Source organism: Solanum dulcamara, chromosome 3 (genome assembly GCF_947179165.1).
Source record: "Solanum dulcamara chromosome 3, daSolDulc1.2, whole genome shotgun sequence".
Lineage (NCBI taxonomy): Eukaryota > Viridiplantae > Streptophyta > Magnoliopsida > Solanales > Solanaceae > Solanum > Solanum dulcamara.
This window is the reverse complement of record NC_077239.1, coordinates 46,717,863-46,730,419: the sequence shown is the minus strand read 5'-3', so window position 1 is coordinate 46,730,419 and position 12,557 is coordinate 46,717,863. Positions and strand designations below refer to the sequence as shown.

Here is a 12,557-nt window from a genome sequence, read left to right as displayed (position 1 = left end):
GAGACATAGAGAAAGGTACAAGCACATGAAAGTACGAGTATGCTCTAAAAGGGGGAAGTTAATGAGAAAATAGAAAAGTAGGAGGAGGCAATTGATATGGAAATATACTTGAGATGGATGTCTAAACTTCAATAAAATATCTTGCCGAACCAAGTTAGAAAGGTCCGGAAGCCACCAATAATTGGATTGGAAGCCAGAATGCTACATAAGGCAGCGTTAAGAAGTTTGTATCGAGACCCTAAATAACATAACACTAGAAGGCGGCTGCATATAAAAATAGAAGAGTATAACCATGAAAAGATATCGAATAACTCAAGAGACATTACGAAGGATAATAACAGCATGCTAGACCAAAAGCCAAAATGTGGGCTATAGAGTTAGTCGCAGATGATGTTGCGATAGATAAATAACCAAAGAAAAAGGAATAGAAAGCCTCCTATGGTAGAAAATAAAAAGAACACAGAGTGAATAGGGGAAAAGAAAGAAGTGCGACAAGGGGGGATGAGTGGGGCAATGCTAAGATATCTCTTAGGTTAAGTTGAAAACCTTCTCATATCCTTGTAAAGGTAAAGAATGACACGAAAATGTGTCAAAAGGATTACAAGAGGGGATAAGGAAAATTTTGAAATGGTTTGAATAAGACGGACAAGACTAGCTGGTTGCAAGATAATAGAGGAAAGGAAAAGGCAAAACATAAAGACTCGCGAGACAATACTGAGGTAAATCTGGAGCTAAGTTGAGTACCCCGCATATTATTGCAAGGATTACAATGAAACGCGACACAAAGATTTCCCAGGGAGGTCACCCATCCCAGTATTACTCTCACCCAAGCACGCTTAACTTCTAAATTCTGGTGGAATTTATTGAGATAGTGCGGGTGTGATCGAGCGAGATGGAAGAATCTGAACTAGCGGCAGAGGAACAACATGAGATTATGTTCCTGGAAGTACTATAAGTTATATTGAGGGTATTGCAAAAGAGATTTAAGCAAGACAAGAAGGATTAGCTAATTGCTAACTGACGACACACTCGAATGCCACAGTTCTTCAACATAGTACCAGGTAATGAGAGGCAAACCACAAAGAGGCTATATAGGCCAGTGGACTAGGAAATTTTGACACCACCAGGCAGCCAACTCTAAGGATTGAAAAGTAAAACCCAAAAAAGTAGAGTGCCACTTAAAGTTCTAAAGAAAGTCGAGAAAAACTATACGAGGCTAAGCATTCCTAAATTATCAACGTCATCACGCACCTATTCTATACTCTTCAAGAGTAGGGTGCTATACGGGTTATTGCGAGAAGGCTAACGAATCAACCCATTTGCTTTTAAGCAAGACCACCTATGCAGGTGGAACTAGGTGAAGTTATAGGACAAGGAGGTAGTAAGGTTCCGTGAGGTTTCCCCAACTAATATCTCAGATAGAGGGACTTCAATTATGATTAACGTCTTGAGATCAGTCCAAGAAGAGATTAGGAGCACAGACATGTCTTAGTATCACATTTCCCCCCCGAGCTGTTAAACAGACTGAGCGCACTATTATACGCTAGAAGATATGTCGCAAGCCGGGAGATTAACTTCGAAGGTAGCTGGGATGATTATCCATCACTCATCGAGTTGCCTACAATAATAATTACTATTGCAGTATCTCAATGGCCCCGTACAAGACTGGTAGAGAAACAGTTGTAAGCCCATTATTTGATAGGGCGATGTTAGAGAGACTAAGCTAAAAGGACCTAAGATGATTGAGCAAGCTGTTAACTAGCAGCCTAGAGTTGGCATATGTAGTATTCAATTAATCGACATCGCCATACAGAGTTCAAATTGATGATTGGATGTTCATAACAGGGTCACCCAGAAAAGGAAACTTAACCCAAAATACATTGGATCTTGTCAAGTTGCTCATAAGGTGGGAAAAGGTTCCGGTAAGTTGAGCTTACCACCTGATTAGAAAACTATACGCCCAGTCTATTAGTAAAGGATGTTTCGCGAAGGTGCTGGTGAGCCACCCAGAGTATGTGCCATAGATGATGTCCAAAAAATAGAATCCTACGAGGAACAACCTATCGCCATCTTAGATCGGCAACCTAGAAGATTGTAGACTAAAGACGTGCCTTCCGTCAAGATATTGTGGCAAAACTAAAACCAGAAAGAGGATGACCGGGGAAGTTGAAGAGAATATGAAACAAAAGTATTCCCACCTATTCCCAATGTCTACAGGTAACTCCAACTCCTGAAACTCGTATATTGAATACTTATATAGGAGTATGTGTTATGGAAATAGCAAAGAATCTCCTTATACCCTGTATAAAGTTCTAAGGGAAATTTTGTTTAACATTCGAGGACGAATGTTCTAAAGGGGGGAAAGATGTTACACCCCGCATTTTTGAACTTTGAAATGTGTTTCAGGTCATCTTGAAAGTGGCCAGGATATCCCCACTGTCCAGACACTATCAAATGACTCTAAGAAGGGGAGAATGTGATACCCCATAGTAGAGAAGGTTGGAAATAGAGTCAGGAGAATCCGGGAAGAGTTGAAGGCCAAGAAATGAGTCGTAGGACTCGATTCACCCATGTAAGCTACTAATTTAGAAGTCTTACTCACTTGAGTTACTTAAAGACATATCAAGCTTACGTAGCACGGGTTACATACGCTCTTACTCACGTCTACACCTTCTATTAACTCATGTGTACTTTAGGTTGCCCTTGTAAAAAAACTTAATACAACCATGGGATGCTTAGAATTCTCAATAAATAGTACACAATCTAGTCCAATTACTGGTACTCGAGTCATATAACTAATGTAGTAGCTTAGTCGAAGCCGCATTTCCTTCATCCCAATCACTACGTCACTAGTGCTTATAATCGTGTCCGATTCTCCATTTGGGGGTAATTATACTCTGATGACACGTGTTTCTAGATTTGCTATAACACTATCTTCATCCCATTGAATACACTTGTTCCTCTTAATGGACTCGCAACGCATCAATGGTCTTACAGAGCTACCTCCCTCATACTTGAGGGGTCTTACTAATTTCCACAGTGGAGGTACATATACACAATACCCCTTTTTTCTTTATGCGCTTTCATCCTTATCGTGTACTTGATACTGACTCCTAATCTTACTCATAATCATATTCTTTAGTTACTTCGTTACTAGGCCCTACGTACTTCCATGATGATCCTCATTCTATTCACACTATATTCTGCTCATGGTCAATCCTGAAGGGTAATATTTCTTAACCTTTATTCACGATCCTTACTCTGGACTAATTCCACCTGGTGGAGCAAGCGCACTTAACCACCTTATCCTTCCTCGTCTTCTTATCCTTAATACCTTACGGGCAGTCTTAAGATGTTCATATCCATCACCATTCTTCTCACCATATCAGTATCGACCTTCTAATTACCACCTATACCGCAATTTACTTATTTCCCAAAGTTAGTTGTACTCCTAGTTTAGTCGGATCTTATCGTTACCAAGGATACAATCTCTCAAGATATACTAAAACCTTATATCTCATTCTCTTTTTATTTAAAAAATATTTCGGTAGAGTTTACTCTATATTCCTTACAATCCCAAACCTGCACTCAGGAAATACCAACAATGCCTCACAGGGCGCCCAATATCAACAATAGTATAAAATAATGGACTTACCTCATATGTCAACCTCGATTGCACACGTTATACTTTCCTATTTACTATTCCCTTCAATCTTCGACTTTACATTTCAATCATATTTCAATCTTCTTACCTTATCCAGCAGACCTCCTTCACACCATTACTTACCTGTATACTGGGTAGCTTCCAATATGAACTATCATTTTCTTCTGTCAATGTTGTTCTTCCGTTGAAACCAAACGTTAGAAAAAGGAATCTCATGTCCTATGGCTAAGATCTATCGCACGATCTTAGATATGAAAGAAAGGTGACATCTTAAATGCCCTGTAGCCTCCTGTTTATGGATGTGGTGCATAAGACACCAATAAACAAGACTCTACTAGACACGGTTTGTAAACATTCCGAGGAAGGACTACTCTAATACCACTTCTATCACGATCCAACACCATAGGCTGTGATGGGTGCCTGATTTGGACACTCGCGTGTACCCTTGCTAACTATAAGTAAACCTATTTCCTATTTGAGTCATAGTGTGTCAACATGCAAGATAATATATAAGTTGACGAGGCTATCATAGCATATCGGCACAATGGTACATACATATATATACACAACCTACATACATGTCTACAGACCTCTAAGAGTAAAAAGAAAAAGAAACATAAGGCGGGACAAGGCCTACGCCATACCCCTGAATAAACAACTATATCTATTATATGATCAACACCAAAATCTAGGCTCCGAAATAGAGGAGCACTTCTGACATAGCTGAGTGAGAGTCCTAAGTTGGCGGATCTCCAAAGTAAGTACATGTACCTACGGGCATGAAACGTAGCCCCCCCCAAACAAAGTGAGTTCAGTACGATATATGTACTGAGTATGTAGAACGTAAACATCATAACTAAGACCATAACTGAAACAAAAATACAGGGGACAAGTGTAATAATTAACAAATTAATATACCTGTATCTTACGACATGTAGTCATATACATCATCATACACTGTGCCCGGCTCTCTAAGGAACTTGGTACCATAACTATTTCATCATATTACCATATCACCATATCATCATCCCCTCTCATCATGTATATTAGTTCATCAGGTCATCGTATACGACATAATATCATCATATATGGCATAATCTTATCATATATGTCATCATAGTATATCTGGTCTACAATGGGGCTCGGGGTCACAAGTGTATTCCTATATTTTCATATACATGCCTACGTAAGTATATGGCCCTTTAGTGAGGGACTCGATTAAAGAGTAGTGTACATAACGTACTACACCCAACCCCTTTATGGGACTTGGTACCATTATCACATAGTAAATTATACCGAGGAACGTTTGGCCCGATCTGTAATTTAAAACAATATTGAGGAATGTATGACCCGATCCATATTTTTATCATATCATCATATGTATATGTATATGCGTCATCATATGCTTCAACTTCATCATGTATGATATTTCATCATCATATACTTCATACATATATACATACCCAGCCCAAGATTCGGTGAAGGAGTATAAAGCTGCACATGGTAACATACCCAGCCCATCAGGGGACTGAGGGAAAGAAGGGTTACCGTATGCACGAGTAGAGTAGTGAGAAACCATATGCAACTAAGTCATCTCCTAAGACTCAATGAAACAGTCAAGTAATCCATAACTTGAAGACCAGGAAAGTAATTCTCCGAGGTAACCTTTAGATATTATTAGGGATTTCATCAACTAGGGCCCCAGGAACCACAGGCGTGCACCAAGATAATGCCACATATTTTATGCAATCAAAGACATAACTTATGCAATTAGAGACATTTATCCTCTCAAAGCCTTTCAGAATAGGAGATTATATCTCTACTTACTATTCAACATATAGATGGCTCGAGAGTAGTAATGTAACCACTTTAGGACCCTTAGTACTCAGAAGTGACTATGAGTCACGAATTACATCTGAAACCTATAATTGAATTACCTCTAAACTCATATTAGACATCATTTCCCTTACCGTAAGCCCCTTTCAAAGAGAGTAATAGGCAAGCCTTATATGTACTACTTATTATCCTACAGAAGAATTGAAAGGTGAGGAATCCTCTTATTGCAGGGGTTCTAACATCCAGAAGTGAACGAAGGTCTTGAATCATACTCAGAGCTCTATGAATGGAATGACTCCCAAGTTTTGTATATAAATAACTTAGGTCTAAAACATGCCAAAAGAAAAGAAATGGTAAGCTTCACATACCTTTTGTGGATTAATTGTAATCCATCTCGCCTCATTACCTCCTTGACCTATTAACATGAGAGTAATACTGAGGTTAATAAACTTTTGCTTTCCAATTTACAAATCTACAACCAAGTACCCATAGGAATCATTTCCTTATCCAATACCCTCGACTAGTTTGTTACTAGTTCCGAAGTTACCGATAATCGGGCAGCATCTCCCCTATAATTTCAACATTCCCGAGATTTCAACTCAGCCACATTGTCAAAAACCATACAAAAAACAAAAACCAGAATCATATATACAGTTAAACCACCTCAATATTACACAATACAACTCCAAACAACTAGCTCAAAACTACGATGCCAAAATAGAGTTTTTAACCTTTATTGCATAAAATATTTAATCATACTAAACGGGGGGTCATGTAGTTGAAACAAAAAGAAAACACACCATTTTTAGAACCCTTTACAGACCTGAAACATACAACCACACTAGCTACAACCGCATCCCACAATCACAACACCCTACGTGACTTCGATTTAGCTATGACGACTTCAATTTAGTTTGTTTCTAACGTCAAGCATTCTTATGCAATTTTTCCACTTCCAACCTTATTTAAGACATTTAATATGACTTATAACATCATCGTAAACTCCAATTTTAAAGGAAAAACCTTACCTTGCCTAAAACTCGCCAAAACTTGCATCGGATGTTCCTTTAGTGCGACTAAAACTTTATTGCTGTTTGATAATATTTTGGGCTGCTCTAAATCATAAATTTTAATTAATAACACCTTCATCACATCATGTTTCACCATAGACAATCAATTCACGAAACGAAATCGGAGACTTACCTTTTTTTCTCCTTGGCCGAACCTTCTCTCTCTAGTTCTAGATTTCTCTTCTCTTCTTTCTTTCTGTAGAAGCCTCTTGAAATTGGAAGATAATGACTTGTTGATAAGGTTGATCATAAAATATATATATATATAGGCCATTTTAGGAGGTGACACATGTCAACCCTAAGTGGTGACATATATTAATCCCTCATTGGGTCAACAACCCACCCCCTCCAACCTTGGGCTGCCACGTGGCATGTGGGGAACACCACCCTTGCTATAGCTGCTGCCATGTGGCATTCTCTCATGATGCCACATGTCACTCTCTCATGCTTCTATGTGACACTCTATTTTCTTCTCGTGGGTTCGTAATCTCATCTTACTTTATGAACCAATGTAATCCTTGCTACGTAAGCTTGATATATACTCAAATATCTTAAGTATGTAAGATTTCCAAGTGGGTAGCTTACGTAAGTAAGTTGAGTCCTACGACTCATTATTTGGTCTCCAACTTCTTTCAGATTCTTACAACTCTATTTTCAATCTTCCCTATCATGAGGTATCACATTCTCCCTTCCTTAGAGTTGTTTGATAGTGTTATGGGCTATCCGACTCCCATGGTAACTTCTAAGAAGCTTGAGAAGCTTTAAGAAACTTAAGAATCCTTCCAAAACCTTAAGAACCTTTCAAGATACTTAAGAATATTTAGAAGCTTAAGAACCTTCTAAGGTACAAAAATATGGGGTGTCACATTGAGTGAGAATAATGATTTGGGAAATGCTTAAGGTCATTTAGATAGCTTAGTCTTATTCTCCAAAATGACCTTAATTTGCTGATAAAATACAGAAAAAGAACAAAATACCTCTGTTAAAATTTACTGGACTAAGGCTGTACGGAGGAACCATCACTTTCCATGATCATAACCATGGCCCGTGGTGTTGTTCCGTGATAACTAAATTATAGGAGAAATCTTGGGGTTTGCAGGGAAAGTTTCAATAGTTCCTCTACGGAAGCCTTCACAGTTTCTGGAGGTTACTACGATCTATGAACTTGAGGCATGGTATAGGATCTGCAAAAAGGTCTGAAAGGTCGACCATGATGGAACCCATCACAATCCGTGAAGGGCTACATGACCCGTGGTTGTCAAGCGTGATCATTGCCTTGGGATAACTTCTTTGGGTCTCAAGGGAAGGGTTACTATGGAGAGGAACTACGGTTCGTGGTCTCTTGTAATAGTCCCTTCCCTACAAGACTGGGTTTCAGAACCACCACCACAGTGTCTCACCATAAGATGCGGTACCGACTATGGCTTGTGATGGCCTTCGTGGTCATCACCTGGTGCCAAAATCTGTATTTTTTCTGGGATTCCATCCTTTGTTCCTCCTTCATGGGACTTCCCAACTTTCAGGGTCTTACATCTGGGTTAATTAGGTCTTTTCTTACTCTTTTAATTCCTATACTACGTCATTCTAGCCTATTTTGAGGACCAATAACTGATTTTAAGAGTCAACCACTCCCATTTCATTCTCATTCTCTCAAAACCCTCAAGTCTTATTCTCCAAGTTTCTCTCAAGGTGATTCTAGGGTTGTTTAAGCTTTAAGTCTCCTTTGCATATTTCAAGCTAGGATTCTTCAAGGTATGTGGGAACTTTCTCAATGGGTTTTCCTTCACCCGTTGAATTCCAAAGAAACCTCAATTTCTCAATTACGATTCTTCCCCAATTCTACGATTTCATGATTTTCTTATGGATTCAATTAATTTTAAGTTTATTCTTCATGATTGATCTTATTATCCATTATTTGATCATAATTTCATGTTAAGGATATTTTCACGAACCCATGCTATGCAAGTATGTTTGACTATAATTCAAGCTATGTTGATATACATGCATTATGTTATAAAAGATTTTATTAATCAAGGATGCTTTTAGATAGAGTATCATTGTGTTTATATGAATATCATGATTTAGATGTTGTAGATAAATATCTTATAATCATGCTATAAAATCATAATTTAAAGGAGCTATTCTTACGACATAAAGTTATGAATGATTTGGTATTACTATATTCTTACCAATTCTAAGATTATGAGTATGATATGATTATGCATGTTTTCCATTGGGAGTTTACTTAACACCGAGTGTACTTTACGACAAAGGCTTACCCTTTAGTAGATGCGAAGTTCTTTAGTATCAATCCCCTTATCCTAGAACTATGTATCCTTATAGGATAATAAGGGTCACCCATTTGTTCAGGCTTGACTGTCTATGTCTTAATTGACTTTTAGCTTGTGGATCCACATAAGCTCATGATTATGGTCCTTACCTTGAAAAGTAGGACACTACCTTTTTGTTATGGGAGCAAGACACTGAACTCTATATTTTATCTCACATACGATATCTCCCACAAAAGATTATGATTTCCACATTTGTTATGATTTTTAGAATATTTCATTGACCTTGTATTATGTTTTATGAATTTAGCTTATCATATTATGTCATGCTTTACTTGGTCATTATATTATCATGTTTTCATATTTATCATGTTCTCATTTTTTACTTATGCAACTTTCCCCATACTTTGTACATTTTGTGTACTGCCCATAATACTTTTGCCGATATTATCTCATAATATAGGTCCGACACTTCCTATTAGGCCCATAGTTAGTACATGATCTTATCAGCTCCACACTACTTTGGTGAGTCCTCTTGGTTTGTGGACATGCGACTTATGTTTTTCTTATGTTCATTTCAGTCTAGTCTTTTATATATTATAAATAGCTAGAGACTAGTTCTAGCATCTCACTTATGGTAGAAACTTATCAGACATTAGTATTTCTATGTATGTTGAGTTGTACTCAGTTCTCCTATTATTCTATATCAGATTATATTTAGAAATTATCCCGCTTTCATGTTATTAAGTCATAGGAAATTTCCTTATGCTAACTTTGGATTTTAGTAGAAGAATGATATCGATAGAAGGAAGTAATTGATGACATGGAGAGTTATGAAATACATAGGTAAGTAAAGCCACGAAAGATATCTGTGGGGAAAGGTATTGATATGTGATTCAAATGTAAAGTCAAAAAAAACTAAAAGGAAAAGTAGTCAGAAAGTGCAACAGATGCAGTTCAGAGTTGGACATACGATGTAAGTCCATTATTTTTATACTATTGTTGATATTGAAAACCCTGTATGGCTGCGATATGAGGTGATATTGAAAGTCTTATAAGGTTGTGATATGATATGAATATATATATATATATGTGTTGTCCCTATGAGTCATTGTTGGTATTTTCTGCGTGCAGGTTTTGGGATCAGTAACGAGTATAGAGGAAACTCTGCCAAACTTTTTCCACAACAAGGAAAAGGGAATAAAACATAGCTTTATAACATGTCTTAGAAATTGATACCGAGTACCCATATATGCTAAATTAAAGCTATAAGAGGTACTCTTCAGGTCATAGATAAGGGACACCCTTTTTACTTGAGAAATTTTATTTCGGAGAAACAAAAGTCTGTCTGAGCAGTACAGTTCAGACCACAGTATCTCCAGCCATAGTTGTGCTGTAGAAAAAAAAGAGAAGCTCAAGTTGAAAGGGAAGATGTCCAGTAATTGAGCTTCACTCATTTTAAAAGTACCAAGCCCCCAGCTCCTAATTGTAAATTAGATAAGTTGTTCATAAATTGAGGATAAACTCGGAATGAAACTAGGTAGGTCAAGTATTAAAAGAAGCACTGTGATGTTTTAGAGATTCTAGTTTCTTCCAACAATGGTTGGAAAGTGGGTTATGATAACATTTTATAGTTCTCCACCGAATAATTTGGGAAAGATCTTCGGAAGAGATGTTAGAAACTGAATGTGAGTGTGAACTAAAAAGGGGATATGTAAGTATGAATTGAATGGTGTGATACAGTTAAACAGGGATAAAGTAGGACCACTAGAAAGGCGCACTTAGTATACGTTGACTAAGTTAAAAGCCTGCTTTGAGAATGCAGTAAGAGCATGAATCTTAAGATACAACGGAATGATACGTGTACACAACGTCGCCCCAGAAATAGTGGAACTCTTAAGAGACAAAGACGGCAAACTTAAGGATTAAATGGCACAACTTCCATTCATCCCAAGAAACAAAGGATATAGATTGGGAAAGCCACTACTCCTAGAGAACCTTTGACAATGAATGTCAAAATACAAATGTTGCCTAGTTAAAAGAAAATTTAGAATGGCTACAAGTGTATATTAACTTTTATAAGGATAAGTAGAATGTGGCCTTAGGCGAGTTGTTCCATGGGTCCCATTACTTAAGTACAGATTAATAGAGGAGATGTCGCACTAGGTATGGAAAGGTTCCAGTCACTTTGTGATTTAGCCAAGGTTCCGTACGTGGATAATCAGGTTGGCAAAAAAAATGCAGAAAGAAGGGGACATGATACAGTACCAAGTACACTGGGGAAGGAGACTGGATGAACTTGAAACTGGGCGTAGAGACATAGAGCAAGGTATAAGCGGATAAAGGTATAAGTACCCTCTAAAGGGGGAAAGCAAGTGAGAAAACTGCAAGGGTAAGATAGAGGCAATTGATATGGCAACATATTTGAGATGGATGCTTAAACTACAATAAGATCCCTTGCTGAATCAAGTTGGGAAGATCTAGAAGTCGTTAATAATTGGATAGAAGTCAGAAGGCTATGCAAGATAGTGTTAAGAAGTTTTCAACAAGACCTTGAATGACGTAATGCTAGAAGGTGAGTGCGTATAAAAGAAAAAGAATATAGAAATGAAAGGATATCGAATAACTCAAGGCACACTACGAAGGATAGTGAGAACATGCTAGATCAAAGGCTAAATGTGGGTTGTATAGTTGGTCGCAAATGATATTGCGATAGATAAATAACCAAGGAAAAGAAATAGCAAGACTCCTATGGTAGGAGATAAGATGAGCAAGGAGTAAATATGGAAATAGAAAGAGGTGTGATAAGGTATTTATTGCACTCTCTCATATTCTCGTAAAGGTAAAGAATGACACGAGAATGTGTTAAGAAGGTTACAAGTGGGAGTAAGGAAAAATTGTAAAATGGTTTAAATAAGATGGACAGGACTAACTGGTTACTATAGGATTGGCAAGCTTATATGTCAAATTCCTTTAAAACTATGCCAGCTAATGATAGACAGAACTCAAGTGGCTCTAAAGGTCACTATATGAACGAACTTTAGCGCTACTCAGTAGCCAACCCTAATGAATGGCTACGTACAAAAAAGGGTGAATACAATAGGAGGAGTTAAACGAAAATGACCAAAAAGGGACATGGTCATAGTGGAACTAAAGATCTACCCCTATACTGGTTGCAAGATAACAGAGGAAAGGGCAAGGCAACACATAAAGACTAGTGAGATGACGCTAAGATAAGTTTTGGGCTAAGTTGAGTTCCCTGCACATTATTGCAAGGATTACCATGAAACGCAACATGAGGACTTCCCAAGGAGGTCACCCATCCTAGTATTTATCTCTCCCAAGCACGCTTAACTTCTAAATTCTGGTGGAATTTAGTGCGATAGTGCGGATGTGGTCGCGCGAGATGGAAGAATCTGAACTAGCGGTAGAGAAATGACATGAGATTATTTTCCTAGAGTACTATACGTTACCTTGAGGGTATTGTAAAAAGGACTTAAGCAAGACAACAAGGATTAGGTAATTGCTAACTGACGACGCACTCGAATGCCACAGTTCTTCAACATAGTACCAGTTAATGAGAGGCAAACCACAGAATGACTATATGGGCTAGTGGGCGAGGGAATTTCGACACCACTTGGCATCCAGCTCTAAGGGTGAAACATCAAAACCCAAAAGGTAAGGGTACAAGTTGATGTC

At 37.9% G+C, this 12,557-nt stretch overlaps 1 pseudogene; it reads right to left on the bottom strand.

Moving 5' to 3' along the window:
- Positions 1 to 12,143: 12,143 nt before the first annotated feature.
- On the bottom strand, positions 12,144 to 12,263 carry LOC129883872 (5S ribosomal RNA; annotated as a pseudogene).
- Positions 12,264 to 12,557: the final 294 nt, after the last annotated feature.